The following is an 11,118-nucleotide window of genomic DNA, read 5'->3' as shown; positions in this document are numbered from 1 at the left end:
ATATGAGAACTAGGGTAACCTTGATACGGCTCGCCTTCTATTCTGCCACTTCCCCCTCGAAGCATAAACGCTATTAGGGGTGCAGATTGCTATGTGGTGTGTCAAGAATACGTCCTCTGATATTATGCGATATCCTTGTGAGAAATTTAAGGATATTCGCGCCAGGAGTTAGAATTCTGGATACCTAAAGGTAAAATTCTCTGGGAATATCACTGTAGTACACATATCCCTTAGGAAGCTACATATAGGAACTTCCATCAGGACGACATGGCTATCTCACCCAAAAATAGATTTTTCGCTTCGCTCAAAATCCGTTTATTACAAAATAACAATTGCTTGATGTCGGCTGAAGGCAACTTGTCGCTAACCATCTAGTTATCACATTGCTGTCATTTTTGTGTTTCGTAGATTTTAATTTCGTATATTACATATTATGTTTGTATTGATATAGAGTTATATGTTGTACAAATATTTTTGTAATATATATTTTGCATTTTAATTGATATCTGATTGAACCTACCGAAATGCCTACCAAGAGCCAAGGGGTGCTTATTATCATCTCATAATACTGAAATCTTGACAAGTGGTACTGTGAGTATGGTTGTTATTTACTTATTTAGGACTGTATCTGGTCATATACAGCAGGGGAACCATACTCTCGACTACAGAACCTTCACAGTCGTTTTATAATGTTCGTTCGAAAGCATTCAACATTTCACACCGATATTTGTTCTTGGAGGTTTGTAAACTGTTAAAATTGTTTTTTTTTGTTTTTTTGCATGAAATTTTATCTTATTCAATTCTTGTTACACTGGTTCTTTTTAACACACGGCCACAGTTTAAGACATCCTTAGTATCCATGATCAGTATTTTCTGCTAGTTTTTTTCAATTCTAAGTCAAAAGCTTTGCAATTTCTGAGTTTCTGATGTGGTCATTTGGTTTGTTTAACCTTGTTCAGTTTATACACTAACTGTTGTGAATTACATTCTTTGGTGGAACGTTTATCTGAACATTTCCAAATTCCCACACACTTCATCCTTAGTCTTGAACTTGTAATCTTCTTGAAAATGTCTATACCTCTGACATTACTGTTAATTCTTTTCATATATGGTCATAAACAAACTTAAAGATGTGACTGCAGCTTGAGCCTTGGGTGTTGAGACCGTGAATAATATACAACCAGCACGGATCAAGCAAGTTAAAAAGGGTAGGTCGGAAAGCAACTGGGGACCCAGTGTACTGTCCCGTTTTCCCCCCAGTCCGAAATTGCCCCGGGGGAAATGTGGCCCATGATATATATACCCCTGGGGGAATTTTGTCCCAGGATAATATTCCTTCCTCTGGGCCAAGATTCCCCCAACCCCACTGTTGTTATAAGCGTGTGGCATTGGTGACATATAGCAACTAAAATTTCTTGGTGATTTTTAGGGTAGGCCTATACCTAATGCAGTGAACACCTGTTTAAAATGTCTTTGTGTCATCCCTCAAACTCTAAAGTGTCGTAAGTGTGATTCTGAGTTATCGTTTACTGAAGACTAACACATTTTCATTGTAATTCAACTGTGAAGACTGCTAAAAGAGAGAGAGAGAGAGAGAGAGAGAGAGAGAGAGAGAGAGAGAGAGAGAGAGACGTAGGTGTTAATGTTAAGGGAAGGAATTATGTGAGGTTTACTTTTCGTTTTTGACGAGGGTAGGGGGATCCGTGGCTAGGTCTGCGACCTTGGAAGGGGGGTTGGGGCCTTAACCCCCGGCTAAGTTTGTTACCTAGGAAGGGGGTAGTTCTGTGACCTGGGAATGGCGGTTGGGGGCGTGCACCCGTCTAAGTCTGTGACCTGGGAACTACGTGGTTAAGTTAGGTGGATGTGTTAGGTTCTCTGGCCTTTTACTAATCTCGAAAGTGTTAAATAATCATTTACTTTCCTGTTTCTTTCCCTTCCACCTGTGTCCATTTGGAAAGAGGTAGATAAAGGGAGAACGATTTATTTGCAATGGAGATAAAGGTCAAAGTTTCTATGTGAGGGGTGGGGGGAGAAATGGCCTAGAGGGGGAAAATATCCTAGGTCTGAAATTCCCCCCCCCCTCGCCCCTGGGGGAATAACAGCACAGACTTCTTTTCTCAGGAGGGGGGCGGTCTATCCTAGACTAATTTTCCCTGGGGAGGGGGCGGATTTTCTTGCTACACCCGGGTGCCGTTGTAAGCCACCCGGAACCTGACACAGGGTTAAGTTATGTTAGATCCGGTGTAACGGTCTGTTCCCCCCCCCCCCCCCCCCCCCCCCGTCCGAAATTCCCTCCGGTGGGAAATATGGCCCAAGATATATATCCCCCGGGGGAACTTTGTCCCAGGATAATATTCCCCCCTCTGAGCCAAGATTCCCCCTTTGCTTGGTGGAGGTAACCACTATTTCAGACGGGGGGAAAAATAGACCATTACACCGGGTCATAAAAGTAAGTCATTAATTTCTTTAATTTTAATGTTTTTAGAGTGCGCAGTTCAGCATTACCTCTTGCCAACACAAGTTTGTGACCTGGGAAGGGGGTCCGGGGCTTTCCCCCGGCTAGGGGTTGTGATCTGGGGGGTTGTGACCTGGGAACTTCTAGGTTAGGTTAGGTGGGTTTGTTAGGGTCTGTACCCTTTTGTACCTTTTTATATTTTGTGTAAAGGGTATATGGAAAAATGCTTTAAAATACACGTTAATATTATCATAGCATTGCTAACGTTAGCAATGGCATCATAACATTGGTAACGTTGCGTAACATTATATATATATATATATATATATATATATATATATATATATATATATATATATATATATATATATATATATATATTCCTAATATTTTGTCAAACTTACCATGATTATTTAATTCATGAAAATAGTTTCTCTGTAAGGGAGGGTTGGGGAGAAATGGCCAAGGGGGGAAAAATATCTTAGGGCTGAAATTCCCCCTGGGGGAATAACAGCCCGGGCTGCTTTTCCCAGGGGAATATCAATCCTAGGCTAATTTTCCCGGGGGGAATTTCAGTCAGGGGGGAAAATTTTCCTGCTACACCGGTACCTCGAATTACTGGAATCCCCAGGTAAATACTGGAATCCCCTTGAAGATTACTGAAATCCCCTACAATGTCACTGAAAACCCTTAGAAATTGATAAATATGTGTTATTAACCCTGGATAGGTACGGTCCTCGGACACCCCTTTAAGGGTATACTCGGACGCGAACGACCCCGACGCCAAAAAAAATTCTTGAAAAATCAGTTTTTGCAGTAACCTCCTTTTTTCTTTTGCCAAAAAAACTTCAATGAATGCTTAAAACAACTGTAAAGATAAATACTACTCATCTGCAGAAAAACTATTTATTATAAATATTTTAAAAAATTAAGTAGAAAAAAAAAAAGACCTGACATAAAAATTCATAAAAAAAAAGTTTATACATATATACACAAATCCTTTTAGGAATTGATTCTTGAATGTTTAGGACACATCTTGATGTATTTTGGATGAAGTCAGACCCATGGAGGTGAAGATCTGAAATGAGAAAAAAAGGGTAACTTTTTTTGGCCAAAAAAAATTGTCCAAATTTCATGAATTTTTTTGGGTACCCAAATGAAATAGGAAGTGGCTAATTTTTTTAGGGAATAAACATATGTTATCCTAAAATAGAAATATGTAAAAAAATCTTCATTATTTTGTAAATTACATTTATATCGGGCCATATCTAAAGGTAATTTTTTGAGTACTTGGAAATTTCGTAAAAAAATACATATATTTAATATATAATATGATATTTATGCAGGTAAAAATATACCAAAATATCACAAATTCTATAGGGAACAAGAATATATATAGATAGGGCAGCTTACGCTTCGGATATGTCCACAAAATGGCCGCCAACCACACTGACTCAGACTCCCTAATCTGCCACTTGAAATGTAGGAAGGGTATGTCAATTTCAAGGTGTTATTTACTAATCTAATTATTATTGGATATGCATAAAAATTGTATGGTGGGTTGCTGGATAATTGTCGATTATTTTACGACTATAAAATTAAAATTCTGACCCAAAAAAATTTTTTTGAAGGGAAATAAAATCGAAAAAAAAAAATGTAAAACAATATTTTAGCTAAAAAAATTTGATGATATTCAATCAAAAAAAAAGTAAACAAAATTTTCCGACAAATAAACATCTAGAGGAATCATTACTCTGTGATAGTTCCTTAGTACGTAGTAATTTTGAAAGAATTGGGAAAAAACGAAAAAATGGCAATCACCGGAAAATCGAACACATACCTATATATACGCCATATCTGGCTAAAAAAAAATAGGCATGGGTAGCCAGATCATCTAGAAACACTTTCCAACACTATAAAAATATAAGTTTTGCGACACTACTTGCCAATTCCTTACGGTAACATGACTAAGCAAAAAAATGCAAAACAAATAAAAAGGGGCACTCGTGGAAAAATGGCCATTCTAATATACGGCATTTCAGAAAAAAAAAATTTCAGCCACGTGCTAGGCAAACCATCAAGGCATATTTTCCGACAAATAAACATATAAATGAAATATTACTCTTTGATAGTTCCTTAGTACGTAGTAATTTTGAAAGAAATGGGAAAAAACGAAAAAATGGCAATCACAGGAAAATCGAACACATACTTATATATACGCCATATCTGGCTAAAAAAAAAATAGGCATGGGTAGCCAGATCATCTAGAAACACTTTCCAACACTATAAAAATATAAGTTTTGCGACACTACTTGCCAATTCCTTACGGTAACATGACTAAGCAAAAAAATGCAAAACAAATAAAAAGGGGCACTCGCGGAAAAATGCCCAACATTCTAATATACGGCATCTCAGATAAAAAAAAAAGACATGCACGTGTTAGCCCAACCATCAAGGCACACTTTCTAACACATAAACATGAAAAAAAAATCAATAATATACGGCAATTCCTTACTACGTAGTAAATTTTTACAAATATTGAAAAAAAAACAAATTGGCAACCGCAGTTAAATACCCAATATACCAATAACTACGTCGTATCTGACAAAAACAAAATCACGCATGGGTAGCCAGATCATCTAGACACACTTTCCAACATTAAAAAAGCAAAAGTTTTACGACACTATTTCGCAATATCTTACGGAAAAATGACTTGGCAAAAAAATGAAAAAAAATTAAAAAGGGACACTCGCGGTAAAATGCCCGACATTCTAATATACGACATCTCAGATAAAAAAAAAGACATGCACGTGTTAGCCCAACCATCAAGGCACACTTTCTAACACATAAACATGAAAAAAAAATGAATAATATACGGCAATTCCTTACTACGTAGTAATTTTTACAAATATTGAAAAAAAAACAGAAATTGGTAACCGCAGTTAAATACCCAATATACCAATAACTACGTCGTATCTGACAAAAACAAAGTCATGCATGGGTAGCCAGATCATCTAGACACACTTTCCAACACTAAACAAGCAAAAGTTTTACGACACTATTTGGCAATATCTTACGGAAAAATGACTTGGCAAAAAAATGAAAAAAATGAAAAAGGGGCACTCGCGGTAAAATGGTCCTCGTGGTGATTAACGACATTTTAACTAAAAAAAAAAAACATGCACATGGTAGCCAAACAATCCACCAAGACTTTCCACAACTGATAACCTATACAAGTTGCACCATTCTACGACAATTTCATAATACGTAATAACTTTGATAATTATGCAAACTACCTCAGAAGGGTAAACTCGGACGCGAACGACCCCGACGCGTCTCAGAAATCGGGGAAGGAGTACAGCTACAGCAATGCACATCTGGACACTACTAGAGCGTGTAGGGGAGACACCTCCTGCAGGTCGATCACCCACAAATTCAGTCACAGGGGTGAGTCACGTGAGAAAAACCTGTTTTTTTTTGACGCTCGGGGTCGCAAACGACCCACCGTACCTATCCAGGGTTAAAATACGTTATTTTTATGTTTTTAGCTAGTATATTTTCATATATATTTGCAGGTAGAACCTTGGCTAGGGGTTGTGACCTGGGAAGGGAGTCCGGGCGGTTGCCCCCGGCTAGGGGTTGTGACCTGGGAAGGGAGTCCGGGCGCTTGCCCCCGGCTAGGGGTTGTGACCTGGGAAGGGAGTCCGGGCGCTTGCCCCCGGCTAGGGGTTGTGACATGGGAAGGGAGTCCGGGCGCTTGCCCCCGGCTAGGGGTTGTGACCTGGGAAGGGAGTCCGGGCGCTTGGCCCCGGCTAGGGATTGTGACCTGGGAACTACTAGGTTAGGTTAGGTGGGTTTGTTAGGTTCTGTACCCTTTTGTACCCTTTTATATATTGTGTAAAGGGTATATAGAAAAGTGCTTTAAAAAACACATTTAATTTAATTAATTCACTAAAAAATAATGTAAATTAATAAAAACATTTATTATTTATCGATTTCTAAGTGTTTGCAGTGATATTGTAGGGGATTTCGGTAATTTTCAAGCGGATTCCAATAATTCGTGGTTCCCTTTTAGATCTAATTTTTTGTTTTTGAAACTATTTTCACATGATTGGATATTGCAAGGTGAAAATGCATTATGTAATAAGATAAAATATATAAAGCAATAATCTCTACAATCACTTTTAGGACATGACTCTAATTATTAGAGCGCCTCCATCTATTTGTTCAACTATCAATTTGCACTACTACTACTACTACTACTACTACTACTACTACTACTACTACTACTAGCTAAGCTACAACCCTAGTTGGAAAATCAAGATGCTATAATCATCGATTGTAGTTAATCTCCACTTCCAACTTGATTCGTGTGAGAAAACTATCTTTATTTACAGCTCATATATAATGACATAACACTCTCTCTCTCTCCCTCTCTCTCTCTCTCTCTCTCTCTCTCTCTCTCTCTCTCTCTCTCTCTCTCTCTCTCTCTCTCTCTCTCCCTCTCTCTCTCTCTCTCTCTCTCTCTCTCTCTCTCTCTCGTGGTAGAGAGAGAGGGGGGATTATTTAAATCCTCCACATATCTTTTATTTCATTCTTCTTTCAGGAACTATTGAAGGGAATGTGGTGATTATTTAGTTATAATTACATCAAAGTTTGGAGATTTTCGTAATATTCAAGCTTTACTTTGCGAGACCTTAGAAATGAAAAATTTCTCCATATTAGACATTTCTACGAAGAGAACCTTTTTATTTCTTAGAAGATTTTTTTTTTTTCGTTTTATCTTATTATTATTATTATTACTTGCTGAGCTACAACCCTAGTTGGAAAAGCATGATGCTATTAGCCCAGGGCTCCAACAGGGAAAATAGCCCTGTGAAGAAAGGAAACGAGGAAAAATTAAATATTTTAAGAATTGTAACACCATTGAAATAAATATTTCTTATACAAACTATTTAAAAACTTTAACAAAACAAGGGGAAGAGAAACAAGATAGAACAGTGTGACAGAGTACCCTCAAGGAAGAGAAGTCTAACCCAAGATAGTGAAAGACCATGGTTCAGAGGCTACTGCACTGCCCAGGACTAAAGAACAATGATTTGATTTTAGAGTATCCTTCTCCTAGAAGAGCTGCTTAGCATAGCTAAAGAGTCCCTTCTACCCTTACCAAGAGGAAAGTTACCACTGAACAATTACAGTGCAGTAGTTAACTCTCTCGCGGCAGTATCTACTATTTTCATTTTTACAGAAACAACAAAGTCCACCATGCCAGTTACCTCGCAAATTAAACACTCGGCTGCTTGAAACAGATGTTACATTTAGAACCGGTAAACTTATTGAATAATTATTGAGTTATGGAGTTTTCATGCCATGTAGATTCGTTACTATCACATTTCAATATTACAAATGATATTAAAAAAAAGATTACAGTAACCAAGCTGCATTGCAATCCCATTTAAATATCCACCTTCTATCGATAGTTTTGCCCAAGACAATGAACAGAACAAAAGTTAACTGATAAAACAGACAAAGTTTTCCCTGAGAACTGATTTTGGTCCCTCAAAAATTTTATTGCCCCTTGACAAGTGTTTCAACACATGGTTTAATCTCCTTAAAAAAATGTCATATCGAAATAAATTCAGAAAAGTATACAAGCTCGCTTAATTTAGCAAAAGTAGGTAGTAGGCTGGCCAGGGCACCAGCCACCCGTTGAGATATTACAGCTAGAGAGTTATTGGGTCCTTTGATTGGTCAGACAGTAGTATATTGCATCTTCCTCTCTGGATACGGTTCATTTTCCATTTGCCTACGAATGCACCTAATTTTCTGGCATATTCACGTATTATCCTCTGTCCTCACACACCTGACAACTCTAAGATTACTAAACAACTTTTCTTCGCTCAAGGGGTCAACTACAGCACTAATTATTCAGTGGCTACTCTTTTCTTGGTTAGAGTAGAAGAGACTCTTTGGGTTTGGTAAGTACCTCTTCTAGGAGGACACCCCAAAATCAAACCATTTTCCTCTAGTCTTGGATAGTGCCATAGCCTCTGTACCATGGTCTTCCACGTCTTGGGGTAGAGTTGTCTTGCCTGAAGGTACAATTGGGCACTCTATCTTATTGCTCTTCTTGTTTTTTAAAGCTTTTATAGGTTACATATGAAAGATTCGTTTTGGCGTAGTTGCTTCTTCTTAGAATATTTGATTTGGTTGTTCATTGCTGCTCTCGTAGTTTATTTCCTTTCCTCACTGTGCTATTTTCCCTATTGGAGCCCTTGGGCTGATAGCATCCTGCTTTTCCAACTAGGGTTGTAGCTTAGTAAATAATAATAATACTAGGAGTATGCACAACAACAGTTTATGAATAAACATAAAAAACGGAATTAAATTCATATTTACATCTGACGTTAATGCATACATACACCAGGAGAGAGAGAGAGAGAGAGAGAGAGAGAGAAATTGAAATTGACTGCATTATTAAATCGAAAGTAATTCTGTCTTTATTGGTGTATCAGAAGATACACTCCTAGAATATTGGACATTTTATATATATATATATATATATATATATATATATATATATATATATATATATATATATATATATGTATATATATATATAAAATCATATATATATAGATGTATATATACACACATTATATATATATATATATATATATATATATATATATATACATACAATAGATGGAGGAGATTTTCCAGTAGTAAACCATGATGAACTCTACACAAAATATGTGGAAGAATGCTCTATACCTACAATTTGGAAAAACTTTATCATTATAATAATTTACAAAAAAAAAAGGAGACAAAAGACCTGAAAAAATCCCGGCCAGTAACTTTACTCTTAGTAAAATAAGAAATATTTACTAAGAAAATTATACAATCTCCAATAAATTTAGTAGATTTGAGAACAAAGCTCTTGGAAGGATATTGGGAGTTAAAGGACAGGATTAAAAATGAAACTATAAGAGAGATTACTCAGTGCCATATGTGGATGAGATCATGATGGGTGTTAGATGGAGATGGTTTGGGCATGCTCTTTGCACTCCCCAAAAGAGATTAGTTCAACAAACGTTCACTAGAGGAGTTGGAAGACCCAGGCCTACGTGGCTGAGGACTATGAAGCGCGAAGTAGATGATGAACGGAGAAGTATTGAATTAAAAGGTCAAGATAGAGACGACTGGCGAAATCTAACCGATGCCCTTTGCGTCAATAGGCGGAGGAGGAGATGATGATAATTTACAAAGATCATATTAGGCTGAATAGAAAGACAGCTAGACTTTAATCAGCCAAGAGACCAGGCAGGCTTCAGAAAAGGGTATCTAACAACGGACCTTATCAGTATAATTAACCAGCTAATGGAAAATTCAACAATATTACAAACCCTTATGTAAGACATTTATACAATATGTAAAAACCTTTGATTAGAAAAACTTCAGCAGTAGGCTAATGAAAGCCCTTTAAAGACAAGAATAAATGAACCTTATGTTTAATCGCATGAAAATATCTATATGGGAGGTATAGCAATCCTAATACTTATTATAGAGATGATGAGGAAACTCCAATTAAGAAAAGTTATCAAGAATTTAGATTAGGAAAATGTAGGAATTATCATTAATGGGGAATATCTTAACAACTTGAAGATTTGTAGATGACATGCTGTAGATCTATCTAGCGAACCATAGGAGGGATTGTAAAAGATGATAGAAGAGATGCATAGAGAAAATAGAAATTTTAGAACAAAGTGAATATGAGTAAAATTAAGCTAAAGTTCAATGAAATGCAGGGACAAAAAAAAAACGGGTATAGAGAAACCTGTAGAGATCGTTAATGAACTTATAATCATTATTACTTGCTAAACTACAACACTGGTTGGAAAAGCAGGATGCTATAAGCCCAGGGGCTCCAACTTGGAAAATAGCCCAGTGAGGAAAGGAAATAAATAAACTAAGTGAAGTACAGTAATGAACAACTAAAATAAAATATTTTAAGAACAGTAACAAACTCAAAATAAATCTTTCATATATAAACTATAAAAACTTAAAAAATCAAGAGGAAGGAAAGTGAGATAGATTAGTGTGCCCGAGTGTACCTTCAAGCAAGAGACTATGGACAATCATAGCACAGAGGCCATGGCACTACCAAGACTAGAGAACAATAATTGTGGAGTGTCCTCTTGGAAGAGCTGCTTACCATAGCTTAATAGTCATGTCCACCCTTATCAAGAGAAAATTAGCCACTGAACAATTATAGTACAGAAAGGTAAGCCCTTGGGCGAAGAAATGCTTGGTAATCTCTGTGTTGCCAGGTGTATGAGGATAAAGGAGAACTGGAAAAGAATAAGCCAGACTATTCGGTATATATGTAGGCAAAGGAAAAATGAGTTGTAACAAGAGAGAGGGATCCAATGTAGCACTGTCTGATCAGTCAAAGGACCCAATAATTCTAGGGGTAGTATCTCAATGGGTGGCTGGTGCCCTGGCTAACCTACTACCTATATACAGTATAGTTTATAGGACTACTTATGATTCCCAAGGACATGACACCAAAATTAATAAAAAAAAATAATCATGGAATAGAAAGCTTTTGATAAAAAAAATGAGATAAAAACTAAAATGTCATTTTCTCTAAAAGAAAAAAA

The sequence above is a fragment of the Palaemon carinicauda genome, chromosome 31, assembly GCF_036898095.1.
Source record: "Palaemon carinicauda isolate YSFRI2023 chromosome 31, ASM3689809v2, whole genome shotgun sequence".
In the NCBI taxonomy this organism is placed as follows: domain Eukaryota; kingdom Metazoa; phylum Arthropoda; class Malacostraca; order Decapoda; family Palaemonidae; genus Palaemon; species Palaemon carinicauda.
This window is presented reverse-complemented; position numbering follows the sequence as displayed.